The 6,462-nt window shown below is 37.1% G+C and overlaps 1 long non-coding RNA gene across 1 annotated transcript; it reads left to right on the top strand.

The window, feature by feature from the left end:
• The first annotated feature begins 515 nt into the window (after positions 1 to 515).
• Positions 516 to 6,462, top strand: LOC141577708 (uncharacterized). The gene is made up of 2 exons (XR_012507019.1): positions 516 to 5,773; positions 6,102 to 6,462. It is a non-coding gene; the product is annotated as an uncharacterized LOC141577708 (long non-coding RNA).

Here is a 6,462-nt window from a genome sequence, read left to right as displayed (position 1 = left end):
TATAAGTAAAGCCATGCCCTTGGTATGGCTTTCCTGCCTTTTAAAGTTTAATCAGATTCTTTGTGAGACATTCTGGCACAGCCAGTTTAAAAGTCCATATGGTGAATTAACTAGATATTTGGTAGAAATGACAATAATTTTTAGAAAAGATTGTTTTAGTGAGTATTCTAGTTTTGTTCACTGAGGTCTGTATTTACTGGCTAAGACTTCCCAGGTAGCTCTTCGTAAAGTTTAGTTATTAAAAGGACACTCTAAGTTTATTTCTGAAGTTTATCACAGTAATCTAACTTTGGATGATGATCAGATTCACACCAGGAGATTGTTTATACTGGAAAAGACATCAGATAAAGAACTCGCAGCCACATTGGAAGGGACCATGTCAGGCCTCTCCTGAATGAACTGAAACTCCTGTTTTGACACTTGACTTCGACTAAGACCAGCACTGCCAGACCAGCATGAGAAGATGACATCTGCAGTAGACAGCTGACCCAAGGTGCCATACCAGGCCTGTATACTGATAACTTTGACAATTGCTCATACTTTTGCTTGTGAGCCAAATGTATTTCTTGGGCTCAATCATTTGCATATTGATTTCAAACATCAATCTAATTGCTGGGTTTATGGCCAATTACCTATGTCCTATATACCCAGGTTGCATTGGTGGATTTTACCTCTTCAAGGTTCTAATTAAATGGTCCTTAGAAACTATTTTACAAGAAAGTTTAGCACTGTGGAAGCTAATGTTACTAACAGTATCACTAGGTGAGACCCCTTTTACCCAGATAATTAATGATGTCTCTTCTGGTCCTTTATATTAGATGTTGACTATTGGGTAGCTCTTAACAGGACCCAGTGGATTTATGGAACAAGTTTATGATCTTGGCTCTACCCAGGTCGGTTAGGGAGATGCACAATTGGTTTTCCTTGGACTCAAGGTCACTTACTGGCAGCATTGGAAGCAGCCTCTGCCAGTCTGTCCATCTGCCTTTAGTGCAGGCATGCTGGTCTCTGTTTTCCAATGGTATGACCATTTGGCCACAATGTTTGTTAACTCATCTTATGACCCATGAAGAGTCAGACTTTTGCTCTGAACAACATTCTTAACCTAGAGGAAATATTAGGAAAATGTTTTGGTTTTGGAGGATTTTGGCTTCAATCTTTGCAAAAAATGTTCCTACTGTGAATTTATAGTTTATGGAACTTACAAATGATAGTGTCTTGCTTCTCATGCTGTGTGTAATCTGCTTATACTAGGATAATGATGTCTAAACAACCTGAAACTACAGATCACCTCTATAGTTCTCTAAAAAATAATAGGCATACATAATGCACATGTGAGGAAAACTGGCTTAAGTCCCTTATTGGACAATCTAGAACTGGCTGTCAGTCCTTGCTGAACATTCTGCTGAAATAACCCCCAAAAAGAGAATGAAGCTATTAGGACCCAGCATCAAGGGACATGATGAACACTGGGGCAAGCAAGCAGCCACCTTAGCTTTGAGGGACCAAATATTTGATCACCTAATGCTTTCTATGGAAAGATTAATGATCCACAGTGGAAATAAAGTTCATATTTTATGGCAAGACAAGAAAAATTTGAACATAAATTATTCTCCACCCTTTGACCTCCTCTCTTCCCCTACTGTGCATTGTGTATCTGCATTATGCAGTGACCAAACCTCTGTCATCGGCAGGGATACCTGCTCAACCATAATGAACAACTTCTCTTAGCATCAACAAGACAGCTCTTTAAAAGCTAACATTCCTTCTTGACCTTATAAGAAATCATGTGACCTGCCAGGATAATGCTTAGCTCTGGAATATGTAGACTATCGATACCACATCATTTGATATGCAGCCCTCTGTCTCATGTAACTGTGCCTTGATTTCTAACCGGTGGAATGGTTCTCAGAGCTTTCTAGATGTTCTTTCCAGGTTATAGTCCTCAAATCTGGCTTGAATGAAATTTTCCTTTTTTTTTCCTAATTGAAGTATATTTACAATGTTGTGTTAATTTCTGGTGTACAGCATAGTGATTCACAATATATTCCTTTTCTTACTCTTTTCATTATAAGCCATTACAAAGTATTGAATATAGTTCCCTGTGCTATACAGTAGGACTGTGTTGTTTCTCTCTTTTATATATAGTAGTATCTGCCATTTCTTTCTTAGATCAACTGATTAATTTTTTCGTCGACAATATTTAGAAAAAGATCTAATTTTGAAAATCCAAATGTAGAAAATTTATAACCAGTTTCCATTTTGCAATATACTGGTTAGCTGCTGTCTGTGTATAAATTTGCCATAGTAGGAGTCTATACAACACAGACTAGAACTCACTCAGCTTCCTCTAGGATTCCATTTTTATCACCATTCTTTCCTTATAAATTTGGTTGTATTTAGGTGTGCTGGCTCTAGTGGAAGCCACATAATACTGTCTCAGGATATCTTGGGCACACCTGAAAGCCATGGAACAACAGCCTCCATGCCTCCCAGCCCCTCTGTCTTCTCTCTGCAGTCTAGGGAAAGATTCAGGCCAGTTTTCTAGTTAGGGTTGGAGGGAGTTTCAGAGTTTTCTCCCTCCGTTGCCTCTTGTGCCTAGGACTTGACTCAGGGCTCTGCTCACCATCCTAGAGCAGCAGAATTTATGTGAGAAGAATGCTCTGGACTGGTGGGGATGCACTGACCCACCCCAGTGTGCGGAGCAGCCCTTAAGAACCATTGATTGGTATTATCACCAGAAAAAAAAGGCTTATAAGCTGCCCTAGAGATTGGAGTGTGTGCTACTAACCATTGTCATACCCTGTTTTAGCATGGGTTTGGCTGAAGGGAGTATTTTAATAGGGAGTACAGTGAGCAAACTATCCAGTTTTCCTAGACTGACTTCAAATTTTTCCTTGTTTTTTGATATAGCTACATTTAAATGAATATATAAAACCGTATCAGAACCCAACTTTGGTTTTTGTGGACCTAGCTTGATTTAGAACTTAAATTGTATCAGCAGGATCCATTTTCTCAGCTGTTTCTTCTGGGTTGAGGCTCCATGTGGTAGATCCCAGCAATTTCAAGCTTGTCTCAATCTCTGAACCAGTCACCGGTGACCAGCGGGGTAAAAGTACATGCATTCGATTAGGCTAGATCCTCCTGAAACCTAGGTGTGGAGGAAGATTAACCTCGATAACTGAGCTAACAGTAGGGTAGGAGAGACTAGATGTTTAACATAAAAAAAATAGCAGATGACTCCTACAGTGAGTACATATTTCCTGAATTCCCAGCTTGAAATAATATCCACAAGGAACAAACATAAAACTTCAAAGATTTTTCATTCATTGAAACTAGAGAAAGACCATGTCTCATACCACAAATTTTTGATCCAGTGTTTTGAACCATACAGTGAGAAGGCACTAGGTATTGATTCTGGAAGATCGTCTTCACCTTCAAGTTAGAGAAATGAAGACTTAAGATAAGAGACTGAATGAGTAGCTCCCCACTTACATCCATTTCTCCTCAAGGACCACCATTCTTCACTTCTAACTGGGAGGTGGAGGTGGGGCAAGACCTCTGAACAAGCCAACGTAGCAGGAAAGTCACAAAAGAATAGCATAGGAACCAGCCTTGTTGCTGGGATTCAAGATCAAACGTGCAAAGAAACTTGCACTATCATACCAGACTAGGGCCTTAAGCCATCGAAATTTGTATCAACTTTTCTCAGCTGCGAAGTTGATTCATTCCAAAATTGGGAATTGTTCAGGGCTGGCCACCTTATTCCAAGTTAATGCTTTTTTAACCTTTATGTGCCCATCACTGTTCTAAGCCCTTTACATACGTCTACTCATTTATAGTCCCTCAACAACCTGTGACATAGGTCCTATCCATAACCTTGTCCTACAGATAAGAAATCCAAAGTACAGAGAGTTCAAGTAACTTGTAGTCAGATAGCTGGTAAGTGTTAGGGCTGGGATTCAAACCCAGTGGGAGTCTGACACCTAATCCATGAGCTTCACCTAAATTGCACTTTATGCCTTTCTATGCTATACTGCAGGCGGAGTATGTGAAGACAAAGTTCTTAACAAAGATTCTAAACAAATTGAATTTCTATAATAGAATTTAGCTTTTGTGTCTGTAGAAGTATAATGATTAAGAGAAAAAAAGGTAAACTGTCTTGAAAGCAGGGGAATATGTTTTGTCAGGATACTCAATACCCGGCCTTAAAACCTGGGTGTCGCACTAAGAACTGTCTCTAGGTGTTTACGCTGCAGTTATCAACCCAGGTCTTTATGGAAGTGGTGGATGGGGGGCTGTTGACTTATGTGTAAGTCTACATCTGTTCAATCAAATATAAGGGCCTTAATTTTTCTTTTTTTAACTTTTTTAAAAATTGAAGTATAGTCAGTTTACGATGTGTCAATTTCTGGTGTACAGCACAATGCTTCAGTCATACATGAATATACACATATTCGTTTTCATATTCTTTTTCACCGTAAGCTACTACAAGATATCGAATACAGTTCCCTGTGCTATACAGTATAAACTTTTTATCTATTTTATGTATACCAGTAAGTATAGCTGCAAATCTTGAACTCCTGATTTATCCCTTCCCACCCACTTCACCCCAGTAACCATAAGTTTGTTTTCTATGTCTATGAGTCTATTTCTGTTATAAATAAGTTCATTTGTCCTTTTTTTTTTTTTTAAGATTCTACATTACATATGAGTGATATTATATGGTATTTTTGTTTCTCTTTCTGGCTTACTTCACTTAGAATGACATTCTCCAGGGCCATCCATGTTGCTGCAAATGGCATTATTTTATTCTTTTTTATGGCTGGGTAGTATTCCATTGTATAAATATACAACTTCTTTATCCAGTCATCTGTCGATGGACAAGGGCCTTAATTTTTGATGTTTACTATGTGCCAACCTAGGAATATTCTGGTGCTGATATTATTAATATATTAGCTTAAATTTTAAAGTTTGATACATTATGAAAATTGCACTTTGAATGATTAAGAACACATGTGAAAGACAAACCAAGATATTCCATTAAATGTACTCTATCCATTTTATTTTGGATGGTATGTTGTAAAAACAAAATAGATAACTTTGAGCTTTTAAAATCTTCCTGATATGGAAATAAAGCATAAGATACATAGATAAGAGATTTTCTTAAATGAGAAAAAATATGCACAAATAGTAAAACTGATTGAACTGGAATCCAAGTGGGGTGGACTAACCTATTCTGCATTTCATAATAAAATGGAACAGCAAGATTTCTACAATTAAATTCAATCACTAATTAAGTTAAAAAATGGAATCAGCACAAAATCTGCCAAAATGTGCTACTAATGGACTTAAAGTTTCAATTTCCCAGCTAATGAAGATTAAAAAGTGTTGCTTTGCTTCTAATACAGAGGATTCTTGTACAGAGACAATTAGTTTTATTTTGTGTACCATGACAGTGAATTCCCTGTTCAGCTACCACCCTAGCATAGTATCTGACACACAGTATAAGCTTAATAAGTATTTGTTAATACTGAACACATTTCTAGACTGAGTATAAAATTATTGAAAGGGAAATTAAATACACCTTTGGAAAGGAGCTGACTTGTTCGGTAATACCTACAGGCATGTTGCTGAGATGTCCAACAATTTTTAGAAGGTAAAGATGGCTCTACAGGCAATTCTTGGCTTAATGACAAGCCAATTGAGAACAAGAAGACCCTTTCTGAATAAGACAAGGGTTTCATCTAAGTAGACGGAGTCCATCAGTTAAGTAAGTACACTGAAGGATATACAAGCTACTTAAAATCAGCTCCTTTCTTGGTGGTGCTAAGCATATTGTAGTGTGAAGTATGAACAAGGTGTGGTGTGATACATGAAGAACGTTTGGAGTTTAGACACGTTACTCCCTTCCCTTAGCAACTAAGCAAGCTAAGGCGAAGGTCTAACAAATGGAAAAAATTCCAAGAAGTTATTTTTCTCAGCTTGACAGATTTTTACAAAAATTCAGAGAGGCAATATTTGAGATTCAAATAAATGTGATCTGTTTAATGGTAAATCTTGAATATGCTAACTTTTTTGTGAAAAATTCTGCTTTGCAGCATCAACATGGTAATATGGAAAAACTTGAGAATTAAGATGTGGTCCAGTCTTTGCTCTACTGTTAAAACTCATCGATGATCGTAGGCAAGTTCTTTAATCTTTCTGAACATCAATTTTCTATCTGGTCGTGCTGCACGATGTGTAGTTTCCCAGTCTTGCCATTTTATTTTCTGTTGATCAGGTCAGTTTTCTTCTATTTCAACTAAAAGTAATTATCAAGAATGTTGAATTTTCTTATTTTATTTGTATCTATATAGATTTTCATATGAATCTTCTAGTGTGGTGATTAATGTTAATAGGCTTTTTAAAAAAATGTTGAATTAACTTTGCCTTTCTGGAATAAATCCAACTTAGTCATAA

This window comes from Camelus bactrianus, chromosome 5 (assembly GCF_048773025.1).
Source record: "Camelus bactrianus isolate YW-2024 breed Bactrian camel chromosome 5, ASM4877302v1, whole genome shotgun sequence".
Taxonomy (NCBI): Eukaryota; Metazoa; Chordata; class Mammalia; order Artiodactyla; family Camelidae; genus Camelus; species Camelus bactrianus.
This window is presented reverse-complemented; position numbering and strand designations above follow the sequence as displayed.